General features: G+C 34.3%; 1 protein-coding gene across 1 annotated transcript in view; it reads left to right on the top strand.

The window, feature by feature from the left end:
* The window catches only part of FOXP2 (forkhead box P2), a 531,741-nt gene that overhangs the window by 113,084 nt on the left and 402,402 nt on the right, over nt 1–16,255 (top strand). Inside the window, exon 3 of the mRNA XM_036862984.1 lies at nt 2,126–2,255. The gene's annotated coding sequence lies outside the window, so the exon portion shown is untranslated. The remainder of the gene's footprint in view (nt 1–2,125; nt 2,256–16,255) is intronic.

Below are 16,255 nucleotides of genomic sequence, written 5' to 3'. Positions count from 1 at the left end.
GTGTCTGGCTACTTTCTTTTTTTTTTTTTTTTTTGGCTACTTTCAATTAGCATAATGCTTTTGAGATTCATCAATGCTGTAGCATGTTTAGAATTTTTTTCCTTTTATTGCTAAGAAATATCCCATTGAATGGATCAAATTTTGTTTATCAATTCACCAGTTTATAGACATTTGGATTTCTTGTTTTTTGGCTATTCTAAATAATGCTGCTGTAAACTTCTGTGTATGAGTCTTCATGTGGACATATCTTTTCATTCCCTTAGGTAGTTTTCTAGGGGTATGAATGCAGGGTTCAATGATAAGTTTATGTATATCCACTAAGAAACTACTAAACAGAAACTTTTTTTCAAAAATGGTGTTTGTTTTGTTTTTTACATCCCCACCAGAAATGTATGAGGACCCCAAGTTTTCCTTGTCCTTGCCAACTTCTGGTATTTTTGGTCCTTTTGATAAGAGCCATTCTGGTAGGCATATAATGGTATCTCATTGTGGTTTTAATTTGCATTTCTTTAATAACTAATGATATTCATGTGGCCATTAGTATATTTTCTTCGGTGAATTGTCTATTCAATCTCTTGGCAATTTTTTGATTGGGTTGTTTGACTTTTCATTATTGAGTTGTAAGGGTTCTTTATATATTCTGGATACAAGTTCCTTATCAGATAGATGATTTCCAAAATTTTTCTCCTAATTAGTGATATTTTCTTAATGGCATTTTGAGGAGCAAAATATTTTAATTTTGATTGAGCCCAATTTATTATTTTTTACCTTATGGGTTATCCTTTTGGTGTATGTCTAAGAAGTTGTTGCTTGATTTAAGATCGTAAAGATTTTCTATTATTTTTTACTTGTCAAGTTTTATAGTTTTAACTCTCACATTTAGGTTTGATCCATTCTGTGTTAATTTTTGTATATGGTATGCAGGGGTCGTTAGTGGAAAAGACCATCTTTTATCCTTAAATTGTCTTGGCTCTATTGTCAAAAATCAGTTGATGACCATACATATTAAGGGCATATTTCTGTACTTTCTTATCTGTTTTAATGATCTCTAGGTCTGTCTTTATACCAGTACCACTCTTTTAATAACTGCAGCTTTATAGCAAGCTTTGAAACCAGATTGTGTATGTACCCCAACTTTTTACTTCCTTTTAAAAATTGTTTTGGATAATCTAAGTTCTTGGAATTTTCATATACATTTTAGGTTCAGCCTGTCAGTTTCAACAACAACAACAAAAAGCCTGCTGAGATTTTAATAGGGGTTGTTTTAAATATATAGATCAATTTGGGGAGAATTAACTGAAAAAACACTTCACAATTGAAAATTATCACTGATATCTCAAGCTTCCCCCTCCTCTGCCCCTAAATTCAAGGGAATCTTGAATCCTATTTTGTCATCTAGTTATATTTTATATAAAAATGTTTGTTGACATTTTTTCAAAAGTAATACGACAAAATGTTCATCCTTTGGTTTCTTATGTACACTCTGGGGGTCATATATGTACCCTGACTAAGAAGCAGAAATTTAGAGGAAGTAATGGACCATTTTTTTCCTTAAAAAATATCTCTGTTTCATTCTGCAAAGTATTTGAGGTTGGTGTAGTAACTATAAGAAAATGTGGGCAGAATTTTTAAATGAATTTTTATCTTGATATTTTTGGTTTTACTGTCTTAATAGTTTTATTCATATACTGGTTTTACATTTGTTCTGTTTTTGCTAACAAGACATGCCATGTTGTTGACTGACATTTTACTGCAGTATTAGAGCAATAGACAGCTAATGAGTTTGTAAAAGAAGGAAATAAAACTGATTTTTGTTGAACATTTCTTCCATACCAACTACTCTGCAATATGCAGACAAAATCCTGTGACATGGCTGTTTTTACCTTTACTTACAGATGATAAAACTGAGGCTTAATGAGGGTCAGAATCATGCCTAAAATTTTATAGATATTGAGGTAGCATTAAAATCTTGATATTCTGACTTCAAGGCCAATATGCCAGCTGAGAAAGAAGAGTTGGACATTTAAAATTTGATTTTCAAGTGTGTCCTGGAATATCTTGACTTGATTTTCTTCTTCTGTGTTTGTCTTCTATTTGTTTCTTTATACCCTGCTGCATTCTACAGTGGTCTTAAGGCAACTTAGAGTATGCAAAATACAACAAGATGGCATAAATTAAAAATAGGAATAAAATGAGACAGAAAAACAAGGGTGGGGAAAGTCCTTTTCCCAGAAAATCAACAACAACAACATCGTGTAAGTGAATATTGCCAGGAGACTGGAAAAATTTGAGCTGGAAAAGGCCGTGGAAGTAAATGGGATTACTTGGTCTCAGCTTTGGTGTCTGCTCCAATCATAATATATGTGAGAAAGTGAAGTCTTGTTTGCTTTTGCTTCCTCTAAGTGCCGAGCACAGTGCCTTGTCTGTGGTAAGCCCTTAATGAGTGATTGCTGAACTTGATCCTCTAATGAACTTTATTGTCAGCATTCCTATGTTACTAAGCTGGTTAGAAGGTTTTTTTTTTTAATTAAAAGTCAAATAGTCAGGAATTTTAGATTTCTCTGTCAGTGTTATTTGTTGTAAACACCATCTCATTGTCTTCCTGATCTTCATTATATTTGAAAATGTTATTTCAGAAATGCTTATAAGTCATCTTTTTTTACATAAGTACATCTAGAAATTGCCTCATCTGAGGAGTGTTATAGAAAGACATATGCTCTTCTAGTTGAGAATGTAAGTTTTGTGCATCTGAAGGTTTCACTGTGATTATGTGCTCTCCATTTCAACTCTTTTTTTTTTTTCCATTTCAACTCTTTTCTGGGTTTTAAAACAAAGACTGTACATGTGGAGAGTTTAAAATCATAAATATAAGGCATTTCAGCTTATAAGCATCTCAGAGATGTAAGTCTATGTTTACTCAAATAATACTCAGAATAATTTTATAATGCCTGTTATCATCTATAATGCCTATTTGACCTACTCATTTTGTAAACATATGTAATTAATTTCTTTCCATGGGTTGGACTTTATCTCCCAGACTCAAATCTTTTCTAGAAAGTTTTAAAAACTACATTAAGGTTTATAGCAACTTAATTTTGTCATTTTAAAAACTAAGTATTTTGTAAGAATTTATCCTCGGATGACTCTTAAATATGACCCAACTATTAGTTACCTGAACCATAATATTTATTTTGAGTCAAGCGTCACTTCAATTCTGTTTTTTTTTTTTGGCTGCATTGGGTCTTCATTGGTGCATGCGGGCTTTCTCTAGTTATGGCAAGCAGGGGCTACTTTTCGTTGCTGCGCGCAGGCTTCTCATTGTGGTGCCTTCTCTTGTTGCGGAGCACGGGCTCTAGGCACGCTGGCTTCAGTAGTTGCGGTGCGTGGGCACAGTAGTTGTGGCTCACGGGCTCTAGAGCGCAGGCCCAGTAGTTGCGGCGGGCGGGCTTAGTTGCTCTGCAGCGTGTGGGATCTTCCCGGACCAGGGCTCAAACCCGTATCCCCTGCATTGGAAGGCGGATTCTTAACCAGTGTGCCACAAGGGAAGTCCCTCAATGCTGTTTTAAAATAACAGAAAAGTAACTACATAAAATGGTATATTTTAATTTTTGAAAGTTAATTTAATGTTACAAAAATTAGAAAGGATTGGCTTTAGGGGAAACCAGTAAAACTTCAGCAATCCTTGATGAGCATAGTTGTAGGTATTTGAACTACAGAGCTCTCACCTTGCAACAGATTATACTGAAAATGTACTTTGAAATCATCTCAATTAATTTTGTATAGAAAGGAAAAATGAGAGGATAAGCTATGACATAAGTTTCTGTAGGGTATGCTCATTTTAAGACTATCATTTTTGTTCTGAAATGTTATCATCATGCTAGAGTTTTCAAGATCCTATCTCCAATTGAGATTTCAGAGGTGAAAAATCTAAAGTAAGTGCATAGTATTTCATAAAATTTCTTATTGCCTTTCAGGAAATCATCTTTTATCCTATATATCGTGTCCTCTCTTGAAGTTCAGAGACTTGTAATAAACTAGCACGCCTATTCTCAGCATATATAGACTGTGATAGATGCAGTAACATGAAGACATGGCATTGGGTGAGACACCTCAGGCTGACCTGGAGCACACGGCTCCTGCAGGCTGGCTCTGCCTCTGCTGGGGTAGCCGTTCTCTGACGGCCTTTCGGCCGTGTTCCACTGACAAAGTCATTCTTTCCCCTCTGCTGTCCTTTACTCCTAACTTTGAATGCTTCTGTATTTAGTACAGAATTTTTGAAGAATTTTAATTTTCTAGGGAGCAGAACGGCTCTCATACCAGTTGGCAAAATGCCACCTCTTCCCTGTTAGTATCATAGTGATTATAATCTTCTATAAATACAAAAAAGTGTTCTACTTTGTGTCTTTGTTAGCTGGTATTAGCAATTTGTCAGAGTTTTTGTAAAGTCTTCTGTTTTCAGATGTATAAAGCGTTTTGGATATAGACTATCTTTGAAACATATGAATATTATCCATCTTGGATTGACACTATTAATGATTTTTTGGAATTAATATTTGTAAAGTACTTTAAATATGAGAAACACATTAGAGGGGATAAGTGTTGTTATTAATATGAATCCTTAATATTCAATTGCATTAAAAGAAAATCAGTGCTACTTTTGATATTTAATCTTTAATATTCAGATGTATTAAAAGAAAACTGATGCTGCTTCTGTTAGTTTGTCATAGAACAGGATATGGTATTATTACCCAGAACTGATAAGATTCAATCAATCTGTACAAGTGGTTTTCCCACATCAAACCCTATTCATTATTTATATATATATACGCTATTTTAAATTAAAATATCTCTTTATAATCATTAATTAGTTTTATTTTAGATTTTTCGATATTTATATGGTCTTTTGTGTCATTCCAAAAGGATAGAATTTGCTCACTTATTCTTTAGTGTCAAATTATTAGTCTCTATCGTAAGACAACTGCTATTTTTGTAGGTCAAATGGATGACTCTCTGCAGTTTTATATCAGCCTATTATTATTTTTTGTTGCAATTAATATGTTGAAATACTGTAATTTATACTCTGAAGTCCATGAAAAAGAAAACACAGGTGTATTTCTCTTCCTATTTCCCTGCTGATTTACTCACAGCCTGGTGGTGTGTGCTTAGAGTTGGTTTCCTAAGATTCTGGCTTTTGTCTTTCTCCCCTGCCATATTCCCATGCCTAGAGAATACCTGGCACATACTCAGTGTTCAGTAAATACTTACTGAATGAATAAATAAGAATAGGCAATCTTACAGTATTCAATCTATGTAGATCTCCACCTCTGTGTCAGCAGTCGACTTGGTTTGGGGTTTTAGAGGTTGGATAAATCACATTAATCACATCCCCTCCAGACTTTGGAAACTTCAGAGAAACAGACACAGGTGCCAGGCAGATGGAGATCAAAGTACCAGTTTTATTACTGGTAGAGGCTGAATTGGAGGACATGCATTATGTGTCCATATGAAATTGGCTTCAGCTCTGAATTAGACAGTGGTACCCTCCCCGCTGCTGGCACAGTGGGACATCCACTGTCCTCTGTCACTGAGGAATGGATAAAAACAGGCCTGAATGTGTCTTCTCTACAGGTAGCACTGAACTGGGAAAAAGAAATTGAACTGGGCACGTTCATATGTTCTCTTAAACTCACCAGTGTGATGAGTCTCTGCCACTCTCATGGTAAGAAGTGAGGGACAGAATAAAACTAATTGCATTTCTTGATCAAAAGTCTCCTCATGAAAATATGAAGAAGAAGAAACAGAGTTTTCCCTGTTGTTCCCCAAGGTACTCTAATTAAACATAAATCCCTCCAACCAATTATACTATTAATTTTTTTCTGCAGCTTTTGTTTGGCATTTATAAGATTCAATTTAAATTATTGTCATATATACCAACATTTGCAGATCATTAAAATGAATATTGTTTATGGTAGTGAACATAGGTAGACATTGAACTAATCTAGTACAGTGGAGGCTTGGACAAGGTAAGCTTAAGAGTAAAACAATGAGTAAGAAAAGCATATTCATATTTTCATTTTTATATACGATATATATGATACATGCATTCACTGTGATCTTGGTTTCTACTAAAGAATTTTTAATGTATTTGCTTCATTCTTATAACTGACATTATGAAAAAAACCTTTTGGGTTTATCTCATATGTACACATCTCTGATTTCTGGTGGCTAAGTTGGTATTCTACTTTGTGGATTATTATTGTGAGATAAAATATTTGCGGCTTCTACATTCCTTATTTCCAATTTCCATCTCAAACACAATGAAACAAAATAAAACATCATAAAGCAAATGGAATATATTAGTAAAGTCTGGCTTTATCCAAATGTCATAAGTAAATTATCCTTGACAGAATGAAATCATAAGCATCGTCATTTTTAAAAATAATAACAGCATTGTGGTTTGTGAATATAAAATAATAGATAATAATAAAATAATTATTTTAACCTGTTAATATTAAAGTCCTTCTGATTGATTGGCAAGTACATTGATAACAACAGTTTGGCATTATTTATCACCAAATAGGACAGATACTTAATGTTTAAAAATAACTATATAAAAGGTAGAATTGTGAGCTAGTTTATTGTAGGATATATTGTCTTCCATTCTACCCTTTGGAATTAACCATAAAGGAAGAAAAATATATGGTTTGTAGAAATTAATGCTGTCATCTTATTGTCATCAAGGGAAGGGATTGGCAGAGAGGTCTAGTAGGACCAGAAGACTAGCATTAATTTCCTGTCATGGTCTAGGATGTAGTCCTTGGCCTATAAAATAGACTCACATTTCTGAGGATAGACTCATGTTAAGCAAGCTCATGAAATTAGTGTTTAAAACTAAAAAGATTGATTTATGGTGAGAAATTATTTTTCTAGGGACAAAAATAATTAGAATATGAAGAATCTGTGAGTTCCGTGTATGCAAAATTTAAAATGAGGAATTTGGTCATTAGAAACTTTCTTTTCCTTTAGGCAGAGCAGCACTGGGGCAGCCGAAAAGCAACAGAATCACCAGATTGCTTGGGGATTGTAGAATCAGAATTGAAAGGAAGTTCATGTATGCGCTGTTTTATGGTATTGGGCCCAGGCAGTCTGATATAGCCATATCCACCATATGGGTGGTCTTGCTACTAGAATTAGAATAATAAAGCCTATTGGCTACCTATTACCCCTACCAGTTAGGGGAGGAATATTCCAAATGTGAAGTCTAAAATACTATCTCCCCAGGATAGTGCTTAGATGAACATTTTCAGTTATCTCTGTGACTTGTTTTCTTCTATGCTTTCATGCACAGAAATGGGATCTGTATGGTAAAAGAGATGGAATAAAAAACAATAAAAAGTAACCTAATTTTAGCAAAATTACCCAAATAGTATGATGCATGAATACATTAACTTTAAAAGAATACACTTTGCTTCTCTGGTAGCATTGCAGCATGCTTATGTGATATTTCAATTGCATATATTGGACATGGTCAACCACTGAGGTTGCTCAGCCCCCTCCTTGCCTTAGGATTTACACACATGATGATAAGGCAGTGCAGTGTAATCCTTACCAGAGTGTATGCCAGTGCAAAATAAAGGGAAAACAGGCAGAAGAATTATTTCACATTATTCTATTATATTGTAGTCTATAATGCAAGGATTAAAGTTAAATCAAGTTACTATCAAATACATGTTTACTATAGCAAGGCTTTGTGATAAAACTGGGGATGAAAAGAATAACATGATTCTTTCTCTCTAGAATGCTTATAATCACCACAGTGTAGGCCACTCATGATGTATTTCATAAATACTCTTGAGAGCATTAAGAAAAAGGAAAAGTTTATAATACTTAGGCTTACACGGGTTTTTCCTGTACGGGACAGAGATAAAGTTGAATCTTGAAAGGTAGGCAGGATTTTGTAGGTAAATAGGGTTGGGAAGGAAATGGTACAATGTATAGAGGGGAAAAATGTGAGCAAAGCAAAACTTTGGAGTCACATGTGGGAGAAACATCAAGTGGTCTGTTGGCTCTGGAGAGTAGGATACTTGAAGCGTGGAAAAAGAGTAATCACAATACAGAAGACCTTACGTGTGAACTAGTATAAAACTAATAGAGCTTGCTGATCACATACTTGGGTACCTTGATCCATGCTAGGCACCAGAAAGATGAATAAAATGTAGTTCTTGGCCCTCCCAAGAGTTGTCAGCCCAAGGGTTGAGATAGATATAACATACTACAATACAAATTTCACCATGGACGTACTGTGACAGAAGTATAAACAAAATACTCCAGGAGCCAGATGATCAGTTCTTTTGGAGGTGTTGAGGAAGGTGGTTGAACTGGGTTTTGACAGATGAATAAATTTTGAACCACTGGTAAAGGCTAGTAAGGTCACTAGGCGCACACAGAGCAGCATGCTAAAATGTGAGGAGGTGTGAGTTGTCTGGACTCTAAGGCTGGTGGCAAGGATGGGGGAGAGATGTGAGGCTGGAATGACTGGTTGGAATCTGAGTACCAGTCAGTATGGAGTTGGGGAACTAGTTGAGGTTGGAGCCCGACACCTACATTTGGATTCCATTTCTGTCATTTACTGTATTTTTAATCACTGGTAAATTTCTTAACCTCAGTGTCTTGGTTTGCATAATGGGGATGATAATATCAATTTAGCAGTAGTATTGTTGTGATTGAAGATTAATATACATGCTGCACAAAGTGATGGGCATGAAATCTTCCCAGTAACAAATGGGAGTCAATAGTGATACGTTCATAGCGTTGCTGTAAGAACTAAATGGAGTAAAAGAAAACGAGTATAGGACACCATTTGACATAAAGTCCTCATGCTCAAATAATGGCATTAAAAATAAAACTTTAAAAGCTGTTCAGTGCAGTTATAGAGCATTGCCTTTATAGAAAATAATTCCCGGAATTTAGGAAAAGTTTTATCATTATCTGTGTGAAGATTAGTTTAAACATATTAGCCTGTGTTGATTCTAGGTCCCTCTCCAAGTAACACCTCCTCTCATTTTAGGCCTGGATGCTGTGATAATAAGTTTTATTAAAATCTGTATGATATTAAGATCATACTTTGTGCATATATGCATGTCCTTACTACATATATTACAATTAGTTGTTATTTTACCTGTTTTCTCCACTAGACAGTGAGTGCTTTATCCCCAATGCTTCAGAAAATGTTAGGCTCATAAAAGTTCGCTGAAATGATCTTAAGCTTAGAAAGAATTAATATGCATATGTACTCTAAGTGTGTATTATAAAAGTGCTTATTTTTTGACCTTCATATGGAAAAGCCTGCTCTAATTGTGTTACAGTACCTTCTACACTCTGAAAGCAGTGTGACATTTTTCTGTCCAAATTTATGGGTTAGATGCATGTATTGTTAGAGGAGAAGAGATGGCCCTCAGCCTCACCCCCAGAAGAATTCTCTCCACTGCATCCCTGCTCACCAAGCAGCAAGAATTATAAGGTAGCTCTTAAATATAGGTCTTTCTTATAGCAATTGACTGTGTGAAAATGCCCCTGGGCCATATGAAAATGATATTTTTCACTCAGTGGGAGTGACTCTTAAGAGCTGCGTAGTATTTAAAGGCAGGAGGCTCTTCAAGAAGGCCACATTCTCTATTCCTGCACAGAATAAACAGCAATGGAATAGATATGGGAAAGAAGAGAGAATAAAAGTAAATTAAAAAATAATCTAAGCAAAACTGAAATAGTGTCAAGCACTGAATATATTAGCTATGAAGGAATAATCTTCACTTGTCTGGCAGGATTGTAATATGGTTCTGTTGTGTGCTATTTCAGTTGCTTATATTGGGCAGTGTCAATCATTAAGGGTAGTATTATTTACCTCCAGCCATTCATGTTTCTATAGCAACAGTATACAGGTTTATGCAATTTTATATTATTATATCAAGTCATGCTTGATATATTTTGGTACCAGTTTCTGTCCTAAACTCATACAAGTTTTGTATAATATTCACTGCCTAATGGCAGTCCCTGCCCCCCTTATTTCTTGAGTCTGGGCAAGTAACACATGAAGTGGAAAGCCAACTTGATATTCAGTGGTTAGACTAAATCTAAAGAACTGAAGTCCCATTTTATTTTAGTTTAAAAGCTGCTAGTTTTTCAAATAGATTAATTATACTAATTTTTACAAGTAGGTTATACACTAATCAAATTTTTAATTTTATAAAGTTTTCCAAATACAAAAGATGATATAAATTTTAATTATATTATCATTTAAGCCATAGCCATTTTAATGATAAAAGTTAATTATCCAGTTGTAAGAAGAACATAAGGTTGATTTCAATGACAATAAAAAAATGAAAACTAGTTTTTTATTACTTAGTAGAGTTAGATAAGAATACAATTTTAAAGGGGTAAAATAACATGTGACCTTCCCTTTTAGAACAGTGTTTACCTTTCCCTTTTAGAAGATTGTTAACATTTTAATATACTTAGTTTGGTCATGCTAAAATATATTCTTTTCTCTGCTTTTGAGTTTCTCTTTTCAGTAGTAACAATTATATTTGGTATATATCTTTGTTAGTTAGCACTTTAGAACCACCTACTTTACTAGATAAAACTTTCTCCATATTTACTTGGAATTTTGAGTCACCTTTTTTTGTGGCTATGATTTTTTAAACCTATTTGTATTTATTTGGTATTATTAGCAAGACATACTGCCTGTATAAAATAGCTTTATTAAAATTTTAAATTATTTTAATCAGTCATACCTTTTTACCTCTCCAACGTATTGCCCCTTCATTCATTGCTATTTGGTAAATAACTTCTGCCCTTTTTTCCACCCATTTATTTAGTTTCGTTGTCCAAGCACAGGATAATCACATTGTAGCCATAGCTGACATGAGATTTCTGTTTTCATAATGCTGTGAGTGTTAAGAAGTCTTTTATAAAGTTTGATGGTGGAACTTGGTGATAGTTTTTTTTTTCTTCTCCTACAAATATTACAATATAGAAGAAAATAATGGGAAAAATATTGATAAGCCTACATTATTATATAACAGTATCTGTTGTCCATATATTTACATGGCTTCATGACTGCTGTCATTGTGTATATACCATTTTGTATTCTTTGTTTTTTAAAATAAATTTATTTTTATTTATTTATCACTTTTGGCAGTGTTGGGTCTTCGTTGCTTTGCGCAGGCTTTCTCTACTTGCGGTGAGTGGGGGCTAGTCTTCATTGAGTTGCGCGGGCTTCTCATTGTGGTGGCTTCTCTTGTTGCAGAACATGGGCTCTAGAGCTCCTGGGCTTCAGTAGATGCGGCGCGTGGGCTCAGTAGTTGTGGCTCGTGGGCTCTAGCGGGCAGGCTCAGTAGTTGTGGCAGGTGGGCTTAGTTTCTCTGCGGCATGGGGGATCTTCCTGGACCAGGACTTGAACCCATGTTCCCTGAGTTGGCAGGCGGATTCTTAACCACTGCACCACCAGGGAAGCCTTACCATTTTGTATTCTAATTGCTTCTTTAACTTCATAGTATGACATTATTTTGATAAATATTACCTGTAATGAATATGCACTATTTCTTCTGATTCATAGTGGGAATTTCCTTACTTCAAATGAACATTAATTCATGTAGCATCATTTACCCAAAATGGACATTATTTCAAGTTGCTTTTCTTATCCTTTGGTGGTAGCCCTTATTTGATATAATTCAGGCTGTCTCTGCTTAAGAGAAAAAGGAAAGGGGAAAAAAAATGGCAGTTCAGACTCTACTTTTCAAAAAGTTTTTAGTCAAAGAAATACCACCACTTTCATCACCAATACCACAACAATAATAGAAATTTTTCAATATTCACTTGATTGAGGTAGTCCTAAGGTAAATGGACAAATGTAATTTTTTGAATGCCTATTTTTTCTTGAAGAGTTACCTGAACTAGGCATCCACTCAGACTTCTTTTGATTAAAAGAAAACTCTAAGTTCTTCTAAATTCTAAATTAGTTTAGTTGCAATTAAGTGGCATTGTATGGTTATCACCATCATTCTTATTAAGTGTAGGAGTAGTAGTAGCATGAAGTATATTAGTTTTAGGACAAATTTATGATACAGCAAATTTGCAGTGTCAACTGATTGTTATACATCTTGTAGTATTGTCTTATAATCAGTATTTTAAATATCTGTCAGCAGTCTGTGGTTATTGAAGTTTAATTTTATTATTTATGGCTTCATTTTATGATTATGATTTTAGTTTTACTGGCTTAGTTCTTCTGTTATTATTTTTCATAATTTTGATACTAAGCCCTTTAGTCAGTATTAAGCTCTGAATTATAATGTCCTTCACATGGGTAAAAACAGTTCACTTTGTAGTTTTCTGTTTCATGACACAATTTCCAGGAAATTGTGGGGGGAAATGGGTACTGCCAAGACAGTTTATTTTGTACTTCACTATGTCCTAAAATTTATGGCCTAGAAACAAATAAGTAATATCAATATTTTTCTAAGAAATATTTGGATTTACTATACTTAGGGCCAAAAAAGTCAGGGGAAAAGAAGGTATAAGGATCAATCCTAGGCAAAACAGGCAAGTAACTTTTTTTTTCATGTGTATCCTCTCCATCTTCTGTTTATTCCCTTTATTTTCCCAGCCATCGGGTAGCATTTATTCTAACTCCTCCACACGGTATCTACGGCCCCTCTTGTCTCTTTAAGGCTGTGCACTGCAGTAAATCATCCTTCTTCAGAAGTGGAATTTTATATGCTTTTGTTCCTTTCTTCCTTTCTCCTAATTAGATCATAATTTGTGTGTCATGATTATGGGAACTTTTTGAACTGAATGACTTGAAATATCTGATAAATTATTGATACTGTGTGGCTCCTGATTTTAGGCTCCACAGATACAACTGTGGCCATGACCCAAGATAAATAACTGTTCTCAAGACTTGTTGGGTTCATTCTTCATGCTCTTCTCCTAAGCCTTGCTCCAATTCCACTCACCTTAAGGATATACTACTGACTTTCCAGCAGATAGAAAGGATCTATGGCAGAAGTATATGTACCTATTTAGTCATGTGCACCAGACCAGCCCCTATTTTCCAAGACAAGAATGGGCCGCTTCCAGGGCGCCCTCCTGAGAGAATTTATCTTCAAGCATAACATGGTGCTTTAGGAGTAATCCTTGACATTGTTTCTGATACTTTGTTAATTTATCCATTCATTCATTCACTAATTTGTTTTAATTTGCATTTGTATATGTATTTATTAAGCATTTGCTGTGTGCAGGTATTATGTACCATGCTACGGAGAGAAACAGGTCTCTTCACCTTATGCAGTTTGCTTATGGTCTAGTAGAGTAACTAGGCTATAAGGGTCTATGGAAAGAAAAACAGAGAAGCAAATATGTTTATAATAAAATATGTTTCACATTAAAAGGGGTTTCCATGAGTTGCTTCGTGAGCATAAAGATAGTATTGTAATTAATTAATTAATAAGTTAAAATTTTTTATTGCAGTAAAGTTGATTTACAATATTATATTGGTTTCAGGTGTACAACATAGAAATTTGGTATTTTTATAGATAATACTACATACAAAGTTATTATATTATAAAATATTGACTACATTTCCTGTGTTGTACATTACATCCTTATAACTTATTTTGTACCTAGTAGTTTGTGCCTCTTGATACCCTTCACCTGTTTGCCTGTCCTCCCACCTCTCTCCCCTCTGGTAACCACTAGTTTGTTCTCTGTATCTGTGAGTTCATTTCTGTTTTGTTATGTTCGTTCATTTGTTTTATTTTTTAGATTACACATATATGTGAAAACACAGTATTTGTCTTTCTCTGTATTACTTATTTCACTAAGCATAATACCCTCCAGGACCATCCATGTTGTTGCAAATGGTGAAATTTCATTCCTTTTTATGGCTGAGTAGTATTTCATTGTCTATATATACCACTTCTTATTTATTCATTCGTCTGTTGATAAACACTTAGGTTGCTTCCATATCTTGGTTATTGTAAATAATGCTGCTATTCACATTGGGTTGCATGTATCTTTTCAAATTATTGTTTTCATTTTCTTTGGATAAATACCCAGGAGTGGAATTGCTGGATCATATGGTGGTTCTGTTTTTAATTTTTTGAGGACCCACTAAACTGTTATCCATTGTGTCTGCACCAACTTACATTCTCACCAACAGTGTACAAGGGTTCCCTTTTCTCCACATCCTTGCCAACACTTGTTATTTCTTGTCTTTTTGACAGTAGCCATTCTAACAGGTGTGAGGTGATATCTTATGATAGTTTTGATTTTCATTTCCCTGATGATTAGTGATGTTGAACATCTTTTCATGGGCCTGTTGTCCATATGTATGTCTTCTTAGAAAAAAATGCCTATTTGGATCCTCTGCCCATTTTTTGATTGGGTTGTTTGGTTTTTTGATATTGAGTTATATGAGGCTTTTAAAATATATTTTGGATATTAATGCCTTCTTGGACATATTTGTTTGAAAATATTTTCTCCCATTGAGTAGGTTGCCTTTTTCTTTTGTTGATGGTTCCTTTACTGTGCAAAAGTTTTTAAGTTTGATTAGGTCCTATTTGTTTAATTTTGCTGTTGTTGCCCTTGCCTGAGGAGACAGATCCAGAAAAAATTGCTAAGACATTTGTCAAAGAACATACTGCCCATGTTTTCTTCTAGGAGTTTCATGGTTTCAGGTTTTACATTTAGGTCTTTAATCCATTTTGAGTTCATTTTTGTATATGGTGTGAGAAGATGTTTGTTTCATTCTTTTACATGTAGCTGTCCAGTTTCCCAACACCACTTATTGAAGAGACTGTCTTTTTCCCATTTTATATTCTTGCTTTCTCTGTCATAGATTAATTGACCATATGTGTGTGGGTTTATTTCTGGGCTCTCTATTTTGTTCCATTGATTGATCTATGTGTCTGTTTTTGTGCCAGTACCATACTCTTTTCATTGCTGTAGTTTTGTAGTTTAGTCTGAAGTCAGGGAGCATGATACCTCTAGTTTGTTCTTTTTTCTCAAAGTTGCTTTGGCTGTTTGGGGTTCCAAACCAATTTTAGAGTTATTTATCCTTTTTCTATGAAAAATGTCTTGGGTATTTTGACAGGGATTGTATTAAATCTATAGATTGTTTTGGGTAGTATGGACATTTTAACAATATTAATTCTTGCAGTCCATGAACACCAGATATATTTCCATTTATTTGTACTGTTTTCAGTTTCCTTCATCAATGTCTTATGGTTTTCAGGGTGCAGGTCTTTCACCTCCTTGGTTAAATTTATCCTTTGGTATTTTATCCTTTTTGATGTGATTGTAAATGGAATTGTTTTCTTGATTTTTATTTCTGAGAGTTCATCATTAGTGTATGGTAAGTGCAACAGATTTCTGTATTTTAATCATGTATCCTGCAACTGTACTGAATTCATTTATTAGTTCTAACAGTTTTTTTGTTGGAGTCTTTAGGATTTTCTATATATAGTATCATGTCATCTGCAAATAGTGATAGTTTTACTTCTTTCCTTCTGAATTGAATGCCTTTTGTTTCTTTTTCTGTCTGATTGCTGTGGCTACGACTCCTAATACTATGTTAAATAGAAGTGGCAAGAGTAGGCATCCTTGTCTTGTTTCTGATCTTAGAGGAAAAGCTTTTGGCTTTTCACTGTTGAGTATGATGTTAGCTGTGGCTTTGTCATAAGTGGCATAACGGTAGTATTTAAAGCAATCCCAAGGATGTGATGGTTCTGGAAGAAGGCACATTTGAGTTGAGTCTTGAAGAACATGGAAAAACTAGTTACAAGATGAAGAGAAAAAGAATCCCAGAAGAGAATGAAGGCAGGAGATAGTGTAATCTCAGAGACCTATAAAGAGTATTGAATAAATGGACAAAAGGATTACTCTTACCAGTAATATATGAAAATGAGAGTGCCAATTTTCCTGAAGGTTTGCCAGCAAATGCATTGTAATTTACCATAATATTGTTAGTACTTGAAAAACAAAAATCAATTATTAATGATTCTCAAATTTAAATGTCTTTGCTAGCAAGGATATTTTTTTTCCATGTTGTCTTCCAGCAGAACTATTTTGGTTCGTATATTTTTAGATTTTTGTGTTTTCAATTTGTATAATCTCTTTGAGTATTAAAGACAGTACTCTGTTTTTTTCTGTAAATACTTTATTTTCTTTGTGTGCTTTAAGTACTTTAAAATAGATATTT

Source organism: Balaenoptera musculus, chromosome 9 (assembly GCF_009873245.2).
Source record: "Balaenoptera musculus isolate JJ_BM4_2016_0621 chromosome 9, mBalMus1.pri.v3, whole genome shotgun sequence".
Classification (NCBI taxonomy): Eukaryota; Metazoa; Chordata; class Mammalia; order Artiodactyla; family Balaenopteridae; genus Balaenoptera; species Balaenoptera musculus.
Note: the sequence above shows the minus strand (reverse complement) of the source record. Positions and strands in the feature narration are given on the sequence as shown.